The sequence below is a fragment of the Channa argus genome, chromosome 3, assembly GCF_033026475.1.
Source record: "Channa argus isolate prfri chromosome 3, Channa argus male v1.0, whole genome shotgun sequence".
NCBI lineage: Eukaryota > Metazoa > Chordata > Actinopteri > Anabantiformes > Channidae > Channa > Channa argus.
In genome coordinates, this window is record NC_090199.1 from 3,884,358 (window position 1) to 3,897,356 (window position 12,999).

The following is a 12,999-nucleotide window of genomic DNA, read 5'->3' on the forward strand; positions in this document are numbered from 1 at the left end:
ACGTTAAGTTTCCTATTTCAAATGTAGAAAACCCAGAATTTAGGGGCCCTCTTAGAGTTTGTTAGACCTGCTCTGTAGAATTGTCCAGATCTTCACAGTCAGTGGATGTTTAGTACCTTCAAGAAGACACTGAAGATCACGTCTAATTGATGAAGACAAACAATCATTTGTATCTGCTGTCTACTGTTTATATCACAGGAATGGGGGTATAGCTCAGTGGTAGAGCATTTGACTGCAGATCAAGAGGTCCCCAGTTCAAATCTGGGTGCCCCCTGGAATTATGATTGTGTATGTACTGTTGGTTGAATTTAAAAATAGTGTCCAGCAAGACAACCATTGTCATATTGGACTTTTTAGTAATAGAAAGAACTTCTGTTTTTCTAAAAAGCTAAAAATTTCTTCAACCATTGTCCTGTTTAACTCTTGTATCAGAATTTAATTCATGGAGGTTGTTTTTGACATGGAGCACACGCTTATCTCAGAGCGAACATACTCTGACTGGACTCAACTTTAGTTATCAGCTTCACAGTCAGTGGTTGTTTAATACCTCCAAGAAGACACTGAAAATCACGTCTAATTGATGACGACAAACAGTGATTTATATCTGCTGTCTGCTCTTTAAATCAAGGAAAGGGGGTATAGCTCAGTGGTAGAGCATTTGACTGCAGTTCAAGACGTCCCCAGTTCAAATCTGGGTGCCCCCTGAATTATAATTGTGTATGTACTGTTGGTTGAAGTTAAAAATAGTGTCCACCTGAGCAAGACAACCATTGTCATAGTGTACTTTTTAGTAAAAGAAACAACTTCTGTTTTTCTAAAAAGCTAAACATTTCTTCAACCATTGTCCTGCTTAACTGTTGTATCAGAACCTTATTCATGGAGGTTGTTTTTGACATGGAGCACACGCTTGTCTCAGAGCGAACATACTCTGACTGGACTCAAATTTAATTATCAGCTTCTACTGAAAATGAAAACTCTAAGTTTCCTATTTCAAATGTAGAAAACCCAGAATTTAGGGGCCCTCTTAGAGTTTGTTAGACCTGCTCTGTAGAATTGTCCAGATCTTCACAGTCAGTGGATGTTTAGTACCTTCAAGAAGACACTGAAGATCACGTCTAATTGATGAAGACAAACAGTGATTTGTATCTGCTGTCTACTGTTTATATCACAGGAAAGGGGGTATAGCTCAGTGGTAGAGCATTTGACTGCAGTTATAGAGGTCCCCAGTTCAAATCTGGGTGCCCCCTGGAATTATGATTGTGTATGTACTGTTGGTTGAAGTTAAAAATAGTGTCCACCTGAGCAAGACAACCGTTGTCATAGTGTACTTTTTAGTAAAAGAAAGAACTTCTGTTTTTCTAAAAAGCTAAACATTTCTTCAACCATTGTCCTGCTTAACTGTTGTATCAGAACCTTATTCATGGAGGTTGTTTTTGACATGGAGCACACGCTTGTCTCAGAGCGAACATACTCTGACTGGACTCAACTTTAATTATCAGCTTCACAGTCAGTGGTTGTTTAATACCCCCAAGAAGACACTGAAGATCACGTCTAATTGATGAAGACAAACAGTGATTTTTATCTGCTGTCTACTGTTTATATCACAGGACAGGGGGTATAGCTCAGTGGTAGAGCATTTGACTGCAGTTCAAGAGGTCCCCAGTTCAAATCTGGGTGCCCCCTGGAATTATGATTGTGTATGTACTGTTGGTTGAATTTAAAAATAGTGTCCAGCAAGACAACCATTGTCATAGTGGACTTTTTAGTAATAGAAAGAACTTCTGTTTTTCTAAAAAGCTAAACATTTCTTCAACCATTGTCCTGATTAACTGTTGTATCAGAATTTAATTCATGGAGGTTGTTTTTGACATGGAGCACACGCTTATCTCAGAGCGAACATACTCTGACTGGACTCAACTTTAGTTATCAGCTTCTACTGAAAATGAAAACTTTAAGTTTCCTATTTCAAATGTAGAAAACCCAGAATTTAGGGGCCCTCTTAGAGTTTGTTAGACCTGCTCTGTAGAATTGTCCAGATCTTCACAGTCAGTGGATGTTTAGTACCTTCAAGAAGACACTGAAGATCACGTCTAATTGATGAAGACAGACAGTGATTTGTATCTGCTGTCTGCTCTTTAAATTACAGGAAAGGGGGTATAGCTCAGTGGTAGAGCATTTGACTGCAGATCAAGAGGTCCCCAGTTCAAATCTGGGTGCCCCCTGGAATTATGATTGTGTATGTACTGTTGGTTGAAGTTTAAAATAGTGTCCAGCAAGACAACCATTGTCATAGTGGACTTATTAGTAATAGAAAGAACTTCTGTTTTTCTAAAAAGCTAAACATTTCTTCAACCATTGTCCTAATTAACTGTTGTATCAGAACCTTATTCATGGAGGTTGTTTTTGACATGGAGCACACGCTTGTCTCAGAGCGAACATACTCTGACTGGACTCAAATTTAATTATCAGCTTCACAGTCAGTGGTTGTTTAATACCTCCAAGAAGACACTGAAAATCACGTCTAATTGATGACGACAAACAGTGATTTATATCTGCTGTCTGCTCTTTAAATCAAGGAAAGTGGGTATAGCTCAGTGGTAGAGCATTTGACTGCAGTTCAAGAGGTCCCCAGTTCAAATCTGGGTGCCCCCTGGAATTATGATTGTGTATGTACTGTTGGTTGAAGTTTAAAATAGTGTCCAGCAAGACAACCATTGTCATAGTGGACTCATTAGTAATAGAAACAACTTCCATTTTTCTAAAAAGCTAAACATTTCTTCAACCATTGTCCTAATTAACTGTTGTATCAGAACCTTATTCATGGAGGTTGTTTTTGACATGGAACACACGCTTGTCTCAGAGCGAACATACTCTGACTGGACTCAACTTTAATTATCAGCTTCACAGTCAGTGGTTGTTTAATACCTCCAAGAAGACACTGAAGATCACGTCTAATTCATGAAGACAAACAGTGATTTGTATCTGCTGTCTACTGTTTATATCACAGGACAGGGGGTATAGCTCAGTGGTAGAGCATTTGACTGCAGTTATAGAGGTCCCCAGTTCAAATCTGGGTGCCCCCTGGAATTATGATTGTGTATGTACTGTTGGTTGAATTTAAAAATAGTGTCCAGCAAGACAACCATTGTCATAGTGGACTTTTTAGTAATAGAAAGAACTTCTGTTTTTCTAAAAAGCTAAACATTTCTTCAACCATTGTCCTGATTAACTGTTGTATCAGAATTTAATTCATGGAGGTTGTTTTTGACATGGAGCACACGCTTATCTCAGAGCGAACATACTCTGACTGGACTCAACTTTAGTTATCAGCTTCTACTGAAAATGAAAACTCTAAGTTTCCTATTTCAAATGTAGAAAACCCAGAATTTAGGGGCCCTCTTAGAGTTTGTTAGACCTGCTCTGTAAAATTGTCCAGATCTTCACAGTCAATGGATGTTTAGTACCTTCAAGAAGACACTGAAGATCACGTCTAATTGATGACGACAAACAGTGATTTATATCTGCTGTCTGCTCTTTAAATCAAGGAAAGGGGGTATAGCTCAGTGGTAGAGCATTTGACTGCAGTTCAAGACGTCCCCAGTTCAAATCTGGGTTCCCCCTGAATTATAATTGTGTATGTACTGTTGGTTGAAGTTAAAAATAGTGTCCACCTGAGCAAGACAACCATTGTCATATTGGACTTTTTAGTAAAAGAAAGAACTTCTGTTTTTCTAAAAAGCTAAACATTTCTTCAACCATTGTCCTGCTTAACTGTTGTATCAGAACCTTATTCATGGAGGTTGTTTTTGACATGGAGCACACGCTTGTCTCAGAGCGAACATACTCTGACTGGACTCAACTTTAGTTATCAGCTTCTACTGAAAATGAAAACGTTAAGTTTCCTATTTCAAATGTAGAAAACCCAGAATTTAGGGGCCCTCTTAGAGTTTGTTAGACCTGCTCTGTAGAATTGTCCAGATCTTCACAGTCAGTGGATGTTTAGTACCTTCAAGAAGACACTGAAGATCACGTCTAATTGATGAAGACAAACAATCATTTGTATCTGCTGTCTACTGTTTATATCACAGGAATGGGGGTATAGCTCAGTGGTAGAGCATTTGACTGCAGATCAAGAGGTCCCCAGTTCAAATCTGGGTGCCCCCTGGAATTATGATTGTGTATGTACTGTTGGTTGAATTTAAAAATAGTGTCCAGCAAGACAACCATTGTCATATTGGACTTTTTAGTAATAGAAAGAACTTCTGTTTTTCTAAAAAGCTAAAAATTTCTTCAACCATTGTCCTGTTTAACTCTTGTATCAGAATTTAATTCATGGAGGTTGTTTTTGACATGGAGCACACGCTTATCTCAGAGCGAACATACTCTGACTGGACTCAACTTTAGTTATCAGCTTCTACTGAAAATGAAAACTCTAAGTTTCCTATTTCAAATGTAGAAAACCCAGAATTTAGGGGCCCTCTTAGAGTTTGTTAGACCTGCTCTGTAGAATTGTCCAGATCTTCACAGTCAGTGGATGTTTAGTACCTTCAAGAAGACACTGAAGATCACGTGTAATTGATGAAGACAAACAGTGATTTGTATCTGCTGTCTACTGTTTAGATCACAGGACAGGGGGTATAGCTCAGTGGTAGAGCATTTGACTGCAGTTCAAGAGGTCCCCAGTTCAAATCTGGGTGCCCCCTGGAATTATGATTGTGTATGTACTGTTGGTTGAAGTTAAAAATAGTGTCCACCTGAGCAAGACAACCATTGTCATAGTGTACTTTTTAGTAAAAGAAAGAACTTCTGTTTTTCTAAAAAGCTAAACATTTCTTCAACCATTGTCCTGCTTAACTGTTGTATCAGAACCTTATTCATGGAGGTTGTTTTTGGCATGGAGCACACGCTTGTCTCAGAGCGAACATACTCTGACTGGACTCAACTTTAGTTATCAGCTTCTACTGAAAATGAAAACGTTAAGTTTCCTATTTCAAATGTAGAAAACCCAGAATTTAGGGGCCCTCTTAGAGTTTGTTAGACCTGCTCTGTAGAATTGTCCAGATCTTCACAGTCAGTGGATGTTTAGTACCTTCAAGAAGACACTGAAGATCACGTCTAATTGATGAAGACAAACAATGATTTGTATCTGCTGTCTACTGTTTATATCACAGGAATGGGGGTATAGCTCAGTGGTAGAGCATTTGACTGCAGATCAAGAGGTCCCCAGTTCAAATCTGGGTACCCCCTGGAATTATGATTGTGTATGTACTGTTGGTTGAATTTAAAAATACTGTCCAGCAAGACAACCATTGTCATAGTGGACTTTTTAGTAATAGAAAGAACTTCTGTTTTTCTAAAAAGCTAAACATTTCTTCAACCATTGTCCTGTTTAACTGTTGTATCAGAATTTAATTCATGGAGGTTGTTTTTGACATGGAGCACACGCTTTTCTCAGAGCGAACATACTCTGACTGGACTCAACTTTAGTTATCAGCTTCTACTGAAAATGAAAACTCTAAGTTTCCTATTTCAAATGTAGAAAACCCAGAATTTAGGGGCCCTCTTAGAGTTTGTTAGACCTGCTCTGTAGAATTGTCCAGATCTTCACAGTCAGTGGATGTTTAGTACCTTCAAGAAGACACTGAAGATCACGTCTAATTGATGAAGACAGACAGTGATTTGTATCTGCTGTCTGCTCTTTAAATTACAGGAAAGGGGGTATAGCTCAGTGGTAGAGCATTTGACTGCAGATCAAGAGGTCCCCAGTTCAAATCTGGGTGCCCCCTGGAATTATGATTGTGTATGTACTGTTGGTTGAAGTTTAAAATAGTGTCCAGCAAGACAACCATTGTCATAGTGGACTTATTAGTAATAGAAACAACTTCTCTTTTTCTAAAAAGCTAAACATTTCTTCAACCATTGTCCTAATTAACTGTTGTATCAGAACCTTATTCATGGAGGTTGTTTTTGACATGGAGCACACGCTTGTCTCAGAGCGAACATACTCTGACTGGACTCAAATTTAATTATCAGCTTCACAGTCAGTGGTTGTTTAATACCTCCAAGAAGACACTGAAAATCACGTCTAATTGATGACGACAAACAGTGATTTATATCTGCTGTCTGCTTTTTAAATCAAGGAAAGGGGGTATAGCTCAGTGGTAGAGCATTTGACTGCAGTTCAAGAGGTCCCCAGTTCAAATCTGGGTGCCCCCTGAATTATAATTGTGTATGTACTGTTGGTTGAAGTTAAAAATAGTGTCCACCTGAGCAAGACAACCATTGTCATAGTGTACTTTTTAGTAAAAGAAACAACTTCTGTTTTTCTAAAAAGCTAAACATTTCTTCAACCATTGTCCTGCTTAACTGTTGTATCAGAACCTTATTCATGGAGGTTGTTTTTGACATGGAGCACACGCTTGTCTCAGAGCGAACATACTCTGACTGGACTCAAATTTAATTATCAGCTTCTACTGAAAATGAAAACTCTAAGTTTCCTATTTCAAATGTAGAAAACCCAGAATTTAGGGGCCCTCTTAGAGTTTGTTAGACCTGCTCTGTAGAATTGTCCAGATCTTCACAGTCAGTGGATGTTTAGTACCTTCAAGAAGACACTGAAGATCACGTCTAATTGATGAAGACAAACAGTGATTTGTATCTGCTGTCTACTGTTTATATCACAGGAAAGGGGGTATAGCTCAGTGGTAGAGCATTTGACTGCAGTTATAGAGGTCCCCAGTTCAAATCTGGGTGCCCCCTGGAATTATGATTGTGTATGTACTGTTGGTTGAAGTTAAAAATAGTGTCCACCTGAGCAAGACAACCGTTGTCATAGTGTACTTTTTAGTAAAAGAAAGAACTTCTGTTTTTCTAAAAAGCTAAACATTTCTTCAACCATTGTCCTGCTTAACTGTTGTATCAGAACCTTATTCATGGAGGTTGTTTTTGACATGGAGCACACGCTTGTCTCAGAGCGAACATACTCTGACTGGACTCAACTTTAATTATCAGCTTCACAGTCAGTGGTTGTTTAATACCCCCAAGAAGACACTGAAGATCACGTCTAATTGATGAAGACAAACAGTGATTTTTATCTGCTGTCTACTGTTTATATCACAGGACAGGGGGTATAGCTCAGTGGTAGAGCATTTGACTGCAGTTCAAGAGGTCCCCAGTTCAAATCTGGGTGCCCCCTGGAATTATGATTGTGTATGTACTGTTGGTTGAATTTAAAAATAGTGTCCAGCAAGACAACCATTGTCATAGTGGACTTTTTAGTAATAGAAAGAACTTCTGTTTTTCTAAAAAGCTAAACATTTCTTCAACCATTGTCCTGTTTAACTGTTGTATCAGAATTTAATTCATGGAGTTTGTTTTTGACATGGAACACACGCTTGTCTCAGAGCGAACATACTCTGACTGGACTCAACTTTAATTATCAGCTTCACAGTCAGTGGTTGTTTAATACCTCCAAGAAGACACTGAAGATCACGTCTAATTCATGAAGACAAACAGTGATTTGTATCTGCTGTCTACTGTTTATATCACAGGACAGGGGGTATAGCTCAGTGGTAGAGCATTTGACTGCAGTTCAAGAGGTCCCCAGTTCAAATCTGGGTGCCCCCTGGAATTATGATTGTGTATGTACTGTTGGTTGAATTTAAAAATAGTGTCCAGCAAGACAACCATTGTCATAGTGGACTTTTTAGTAATAGAAAGAACTTCTGTTTTTCTAAAAAGCTAAACATTTCTTCAACCATTGTCCTGATTAACTGTTGTATCAGAATTTAATTCATGGAGGTTGTTTTTGACATGGAGCACACGCTTATCTCAGAGCGAACATACTCTGACTGGACTCAACTTTAGTTATCAGCTTCTACTGAAAATGAAAACTCTAAGTTTCCTATTTCAAATGTAGAAAACCCAGAATTTAGGGGCCCTCTTAGAGTTTGTTAGACCTGCTCTGTAGAATTGTCCAGATCTTCACAGTCAGTGGATGTTTAGTACCTTCAAGAAGACACTGAAGATCACGTCTGAAGATGAAGACAGACAGTGATTTGTATCTGCTGTCTGCTCTTTAAATTACAGGAAAGGGGGTATAGCTCAGTGGTAGAGCATTTGACTGCAGATCAAGAGGTCCCCAGTTCAAATCTGGGTGCCCCCTGGAATTATGATTGTGTATGTACTGTTGGTTGAAGTTTAAAAATAGTGTCCAGCAAGACAACCATTGTCATAGTGGACTTTTTAGTAATAGAAAGAACTTCTGTTTTTCTAAAAATTTGAAGACAAACAATGATTTGTATCTGCTGTCTGCTTTGTACATCACAGGAAATGGGGGTATAGCTCAGTGGTAGAGCATTTGACTGCAGTTATAGAGGTCCCCAGTTCAAATCTGGGTGCCCCCTGGAATTATGATTGTGTATGTACTGTTGGTTGAAGTTAAAAATAGTGTCCACCTGAGCAAGACAACCATTGTCATAGTGTACTTTTTAGTAAAAGAAAGAACTTCTGTTTTTCTAAAAAGCTAAACATTTCTTCAACCATTGTCCTGCTTAACTGTTGTATCAGAACCTTATTCATGGAGGTTGTTTTTGGCATGGAGCACACGCTTGTCTCAGAGCGAACATACTCTGACTGGACTCAACTTTAGTTATCAGCTTCTACTGAAAATGAAAACGTTAAGTTTCCTATTTCAAATGTAGAAAACCCAGAATTTAGGGGCCCTCTTAGAGTTTGTTAGACCTGCTCTGTAGAATTGTCCAGATCTTCACAGTCAGTGGATGTTTAGTACCTTCAAGAAGACACTGAAGATCACGTCTAATTGATGAAGACAAACAATGATTTGTATCTGCTGTCTACTGTTTATATCACAGGAATGGGGGTATAGCTCAGTGGTAGAGCATTTGACTGCAGATCAAGAGGTCCCCAGTTCAAATCTGGGTGCCCCCTGGAATTATGATTGTGTATGTACTGTTGGTTGAATTTAAAAATAGTGTCCAGCAAGACAACCATTGTCATAGTGGACTTTTTAGTAATAGAAAGAACTTCTGTTTTTCTAAAAAGCTAAACATTTCTTCAACCATTGTCCTGTTTAACTGTTGTATCAGAATTTAATTCATGGAGGTTGTTTTTGACATGGAGCACACGCTTATCTCAGAGCGAACATACTCTGACTGGACTCAACTTTAGTTATCAGCTTCTACTGAAAATGAAAACTCTAAGTTTCCTATTTCAAATGTAGAAAACCCAGAATTTAGGGGCCCTCTTAGAGTTTGTTAGACCTGCTCTGTAGAATTGTCCAGATCTTCACAGTCAGTGGATGTTTAGTACCTTCAAGAAGACACTGAAGATCACGTCTAATTGATGAAGACAGACAGTGATTTGTATCTGCTGTCTGCTCTTTAAATTACAGGACAGGGGGTATAGCTCAGTGGTAGAGCATTTGACTGCAGTTCAAGAGGTCCCCAGTTCAAATCTGGGTGCCCCCTGGAATTATGATTGTGTATGTACTGTTGGTTGAAGTTTAAAATAGTGTCCAGCAAGACAACCATTGTCATAGTGGACTTATTAGTAATAGAAACAACTTCTCTTTTTCTAAAAAGCTAAACATTTCTTCAACCATTGTCCTAATTAACTGTTGTATCAGAACCTTATTCATGGAGGTTGTTTTTGACATGGAGCACACGCTTGTCTCAGAGCGAACATACTCTGACTGGACTCAAATTTAATTATCAGCTTCACAGTCAGTGGTTGTTTAATACCTCCAAGAAGACACTGAAAATCACGTCTAATTGATGACGACAAACAGTGATTTATATCTGCTGTCTGCTCTTTAAATCAAGGAAAGGGGGTATAGCTCAGTGGTAGAGCATTTGACTGCAGTTCAAGAGGTCCCCAGTTCAAATCTGGGTGCCCCCTGAATTATAATTGTGTATGTACTGTTGGTTGAAGTTAAAAATAGTGTCCACCTGAGCAAGACAACCATTGTCATAGTGTACTTTTTAGTAAAAGAAACAACTTCTGTTTTTCTAAAAAGCTAAACATTTCTTCAACCATTGTCCTGCTTAACTGTTGTATCAGAACCTTATTCATGGAGGTTGTTTTTGACATGGAGCACACGCTTGTCTCAGAGCGAACATACTCTGACTGGACTCAAATTTAATTATCAGCTTCACAGTCAGTGGTTGTTTAATACCCCCAAGAAGACACTGAAGATCACGTCTAATTGATGAAGACAAACAGTGATTTTTATCTGCTGTCTACTGTTTATATCACAGGACAGGGGGTATAGCTCAGTGGTAGAGCATTTGACTGCAGTTCAAGAGGTCCCCAGTTCAAATCTGGGTGCCCCCTGGAATTATGATTGTGTATGTACTGTTGGTTGAATTTAAAAATAGTGTCCAGCAAGACAACCATTGTCATAGTGGACTTTTTAGTAATAGAAAGAACTTCTGTTTTTCTAAAAAGCTAAACATTTCTTCAACCATTGTCCTGATTAACTGTTGTATCAGAATTTAATTCATGGAGGTTGTTTTTGACATGGAGCACACGCTTATCTCAGAGCGAACATACTCTGACTGGACTCAACTTTAGTTATCAGCTTCTACTGAAAATGAAAACTTTAAGTTTCCTATTTCAAATGTAGAAAACCCAGAATTTAGGGGCCCTCTTAGAGTTTGTTAGACCTGCTCTGTAGAATTGTCCAGATCTTCACAGTCAGTGGATGTTTAGTACCTTCAAGAAGACACTGAAGATCACGTCTAATTGATGAAGACAGACAGTGATTTGTATCTGCTGTCTGCTCTTTAAATTACAGGAAAGGGGGTATAGCTCAGTGGTAGAGCATTTGACTGCAGATCAAGAGGTCCCCAGTTCAAATCTGGGTGCCCCCTGGAATTATGATTGTGTATGTACTGTTGGTTGAAGTTTAAAATAGTGTCCAGCAAGACAACCATTGTCATAGTGGACTTATTAGTAATAGAAAGAACTTCTGTTTTTCTAAAAAGCTAAACATTTCTTCAACCATTGTCCTGTTTAACTGTTGTATCAGAATTTAATTCATGGAGTTTGTTTTTGACATGGAGCACACGCTTATCTCAGAGCGAACATACTCTGACTGGACTCAACTTTAGTTATCAGCTTCTACTGAAATTGAAAACTCTAAGTTTCCTATTTCAAATGTAGAAAACCCAGAATTTAGGGGCCCTCTTAGAGTTTGTTAGACCTGCTCTGTAGAATTGTCCAGATCTTCACAGTCAGTGGATGTTTAGTACCTTCAAGAAGACACTGAAGATCACGTCTAATTGATGAAGACAGACAGTGATTTGTATCTGCTGTCTGCTCTTTAAATTACAGGAAAGGGGGTATAGCTCAGTGGTAGAGCATTTGACTGCAGATCAAGAGGTCCCCAGTTCAAATCTGGGTGCCCCCTGGAATTATGATTGTGTATGTACTGTTGGTTGAAGTTTAAAATAGTGTCCAGCAAGACAACCATTGTCATAGTGGACTTATTAGTAATAGAAACAACTTCTATTTTTCTAAAAAGCTAAACATTTCTTCAACCATTGTCCTAATTAACTGTTGTATCAGAACCTTATTCATGGAGGTTGTTTTTGACATGGAGCACACGCTTGTCTCAGAGCGAACATACTCTGACTGGACTCAAATTTAATTATCAGCTTCACAGTCAGTGGTTGTTTAATACCTCCAAGAAGACACTGAAAATCACGTCTAATTGATGAAGACAAACAGTGATTTGTATCTGCTGTCTACTGTTTATATCACAGGACAGGGGGTATAGCTCAGTGGTAGAGCATTTGACTGCAGTTCAAGAGGTCCCCAGTTCAAATCTGGGTGCCCCCTGGAATTATGATTGTGTATGTACTGTTGGTTGAATTTAAAAATAGTGTCCAGCAAGACAACCATTGTCATAGTGGACTTTTTAGTAATAGAAAGAACTTCTGTTTTTCTAAAAAGCTAAACATTTCTTCAACCATTGTCCTGATTAACTGTTGTATCAGAATTTAATTCATGGAGGTTGTTTTTGACATGGAGCACACGCTTATCTCAGAGCGAACATACTCTGACTGGACTCAACTTTAGTTATCAGCTTCTACTGAAAATGAAAACTCTAAGTTTCCTATTTCAAATGTAGAAAACCCAGAATTTAGGGGCCCTCTTAGAGTTTGTTAGACCTGCTCTGTAGAATTGTCCAGATCTTCACAGTCAGTGGATGTTTAGTACCTTCAAGAAGACACTGAAAATCACGTCTAATTGATGACGACAAACAGTGATTTATATCTGCTGTCTGCTCTTTAAATCAAGGAAAGGGGGTGTAGCTCAGTGGTAGAGCATTTGACTGCAGTTCAAGACGTCCCCAGTTCAAATCTGGGTTCCCCCTGAATTATAATTGTGTATGTACTGTTGGTTGAAGTTAAAAATAGTGTCCACCTGAGCAAGACAACCATTGTCATATTGGACTTTTTAGTAAAAGAAAGAACTTCTGTTTTTCTAAAAAGCTAAACATTTCTTCAACCATTGTCCTGCTTAACTGTTGTATCAGAACCTTATTCATGGAGGTTGTTTTTGACATGGAGCACACGCTTGTCTCAGAGCGAACATACTCTGACTGGACTCAACTTTAGTTATCAGCTTCTACTGAAAATGAAAACGTTAAGTTTCCTATTTCAAATGTAGAAAACCCAGAATTTAGGGGCCCTCTTAGAGTTTGTTAGACCTGCTCTGTAGAATTGTCCAGATCTTCACAGTCAGTGGATGTTTAGTACCTTCAAGAAGACACTGAAGATCACGTCTAATTGATGAAGACAAACAATGATTTGTATCTGCTGTCTACTGTTTATATCACAGGAATGGGGGTATAGCTCAGTGGTAGAGCATTTGACTGCAGATCAAGAGGTCCCCAGTTCAAATCTGGGTGCATTGGGTTTAAGTTTTCGTTAAAATGGTTTCTGACTGTGCAACATACACTGTTGTAGTTTA

General features: G+C 38.6%; 27 non-coding genes across 27 annotated transcripts; all 27 read left to right on the forward strand.

The window, feature by feature from the left end:
* The first annotated feature begins 202 nt into the window (after positions 1-202).
* Positions 203-274, forward strand: trnac-gca (transfer RNA cysteine (anticodon GCA)). The gene has a single exon. It is a non-coding gene; the product is annotated as a tRNA-Cys (tRNA).
* A 358-nt stretch (positions 275-632) lies between these two features.
* On the forward strand, positions 633-704 carry trnac-gca (transfer RNA cysteine (anticodon GCA)). The gene has a single exon. It is a non-coding gene; the product is annotated as a tRNA-Cys (tRNA).
* A 471-nt stretch (positions 705-1,175) lies between these two features.
* Positions 1,176-1,247, forward strand: trnac-gca (transfer RNA cysteine (anticodon GCA)). The gene has a single exon. It is a non-coding gene; the product is annotated as a tRNA-Cys (tRNA).
* Positions 1,248-1,611: 364 nt separating this feature from the next.
* trnac-gca (transfer RNA cysteine (anticodon GCA)) lies at positions 1,612-1,683 on the forward strand. Its single transcript has one exon. It is a non-coding gene; the product is annotated as a tRNA-Cys (tRNA).
* A 467-nt stretch (positions 1,684-2,150) lies between these two features.
* trnac-gca (transfer RNA cysteine (anticodon GCA)) lies at positions 2,151-2,222 on the forward strand. Its single transcript has one exon. It is a non-coding gene; the product is annotated as a tRNA-Cys (tRNA).
* Positions 2,223-2,580: 358 nt separating this feature from the next.
* On the forward strand, positions 2,581-2,652 carry trnac-gca (transfer RNA cysteine (anticodon GCA)). The gene has a single exon. It is a non-coding gene; the product is annotated as a tRNA-Cys (tRNA).
* Positions 2,653-3,011: 359 nt separating this feature from the next.
* Positions 3,012-3,083, forward strand: trnac-gca (transfer RNA cysteine (anticodon GCA)). Its single transcript has one exon. It is a non-coding gene; the product is annotated as a tRNA-Cys (tRNA).
* A 466-nt stretch (positions 3,084-3,549) lies between these two features.
* On the forward strand, positions 3,550-3,621 carry trnac-gca (transfer RNA cysteine (anticodon GCA)). Its single transcript has one exon. It is a non-coding gene; the product is annotated as a tRNA-Cys (tRNA).
* Positions 3,622-4,092: 471 nt separating this feature from the next.
* Positions 4,093-4,164, forward strand: trnac-gca (transfer RNA cysteine (anticodon GCA)). Its single transcript has one exon. It is a non-coding gene; the product is annotated as a tRNA-Cys (tRNA).
* Positions 4,165-4,631: 467 nt separating this feature from the next.
* trnac-gca (transfer RNA cysteine (anticodon GCA)) lies at positions 4,632-4,703 on the forward strand. Its single transcript has one exon. It is a non-coding gene; the product is annotated as a tRNA-Cys (tRNA).
* Positions 4,704-5,175: 472 nt separating this feature from the next.
* Positions 5,176-5,247, forward strand: trnac-gca (transfer RNA cysteine (anticodon GCA)). The gene has a single exon. It is a non-coding gene; the product is annotated as a tRNA-Cys (tRNA).
* A 467-nt stretch (positions 5,248-5,714) lies between these two features.
* trnac-gca (transfer RNA cysteine (anticodon GCA)) lies at positions 5,715-5,786 on the forward strand. Its single transcript has one exon. It is a non-coding gene; the product is annotated as a tRNA-Cys (tRNA).
* Positions 5,787-6,144: 358 nt separating this feature from the next.
* Positions 6,145-6,216, forward strand: trnac-gca (transfer RNA cysteine (anticodon GCA)). The gene has a single exon. It is a non-coding gene; the product is annotated as a tRNA-Cys (tRNA).
* Positions 6,217-6,687: 471 nt separating this feature from the next.
* Positions 6,688-6,759, forward strand: trnac-gca (transfer RNA cysteine (anticodon GCA)). The gene has a single exon. It is a non-coding gene; the product is annotated as a tRNA-Cys (tRNA).
* A 364-nt stretch (positions 6,760-7,123) lies between these two features.
* Positions 7,124-7,195, forward strand: trnac-gca (transfer RNA cysteine (anticodon GCA)). The gene has a single exon. It is a non-coding gene; the product is annotated as a tRNA-Cys (tRNA).
* A 359-nt stretch (positions 7,196-7,554) lies between these two features.
* Positions 7,555-7,626, forward strand: trnac-gca (transfer RNA cysteine (anticodon GCA)). The gene has a single exon. It is a non-coding gene; the product is annotated as a tRNA-Cys (tRNA).
* Positions 7,627-8,092: 466 nt separating this feature from the next.
* Positions 8,093-8,164, forward strand: trnac-gca (transfer RNA cysteine (anticodon GCA)). The gene has a single exon. It is a non-coding gene; the product is annotated as a tRNA-Cys (tRNA).
* Positions 8,165-8,333: 169 nt separating this feature from the next.
* On the forward strand, positions 8,334-8,405 carry trnac-gca (transfer RNA cysteine (anticodon GCA)). The gene has a single exon. It is a non-coding gene; the product is annotated as a tRNA-Cys (tRNA).
* A 472-nt stretch (positions 8,406-8,877) lies between these two features.
* Positions 8,878-8,949, forward strand: trnac-gca (transfer RNA cysteine (anticodon GCA)). Its single transcript has one exon. It is a non-coding gene; the product is annotated as a tRNA-Cys (tRNA).
* Positions 8,950-9,416: 467 nt separating this feature from the next.
* Positions 9,417-9,488, forward strand: trnac-gca (transfer RNA cysteine (anticodon GCA)). The gene has a single exon. It is a non-coding gene; the product is annotated as a tRNA-Cys (tRNA).
* Positions 9,489-9,846: 358 nt separating this feature from the next.
* trnac-gca (transfer RNA cysteine (anticodon GCA)) lies at positions 9,847-9,918 on the forward strand. The gene has a single exon. It is a non-coding gene; the product is annotated as a tRNA-Cys (tRNA).
* A 363-nt stretch (positions 9,919-10,281) lies between these two features.
* On the forward strand, positions 10,282-10,353 carry trnac-gca (transfer RNA cysteine (anticodon GCA)). Its single transcript has one exon. It is a non-coding gene; the product is annotated as a tRNA-Cys (tRNA).
* Positions 10,354-10,820: 467 nt separating this feature from the next.
* Positions 10,821-10,892, forward strand: trnac-gca (transfer RNA cysteine (anticodon GCA)). Its single transcript has one exon. It is a non-coding gene; the product is annotated as a tRNA-Cys (tRNA).
* A 467-nt stretch (positions 10,893-11,359) lies between these two features.
* On the forward strand, positions 11,360-11,431 carry trnac-gca (transfer RNA cysteine (anticodon GCA)). The gene has a single exon. It is a non-coding gene; the product is annotated as a tRNA-Cys (tRNA).
* A 359-nt stretch (positions 11,432-11,790) lies between these two features.
* On the forward strand, positions 11,791-11,862 carry trnac-gca (transfer RNA cysteine (anticodon GCA)). Its single transcript has one exon. It is a non-coding gene; the product is annotated as a tRNA-Cys (tRNA).
* Positions 11,863-12,328: 466 nt separating this feature from the next.
* Positions 12,329-12,400, forward strand: trnac-gca (transfer RNA cysteine (anticodon GCA)). The gene has a single exon. It is a non-coding gene; the product is annotated as a tRNA-Cys (tRNA).
* Positions 12,401-12,871: 471 nt separating this feature from the next.
* Positions 12,872-12,943, forward strand: trnac-gca (transfer RNA cysteine (anticodon GCA)). Its single transcript has one exon. It is a non-coding gene; the product is annotated as a tRNA-Cys (tRNA).
* Positions 12,944-12,999: the final 56 nt, after the last annotated feature.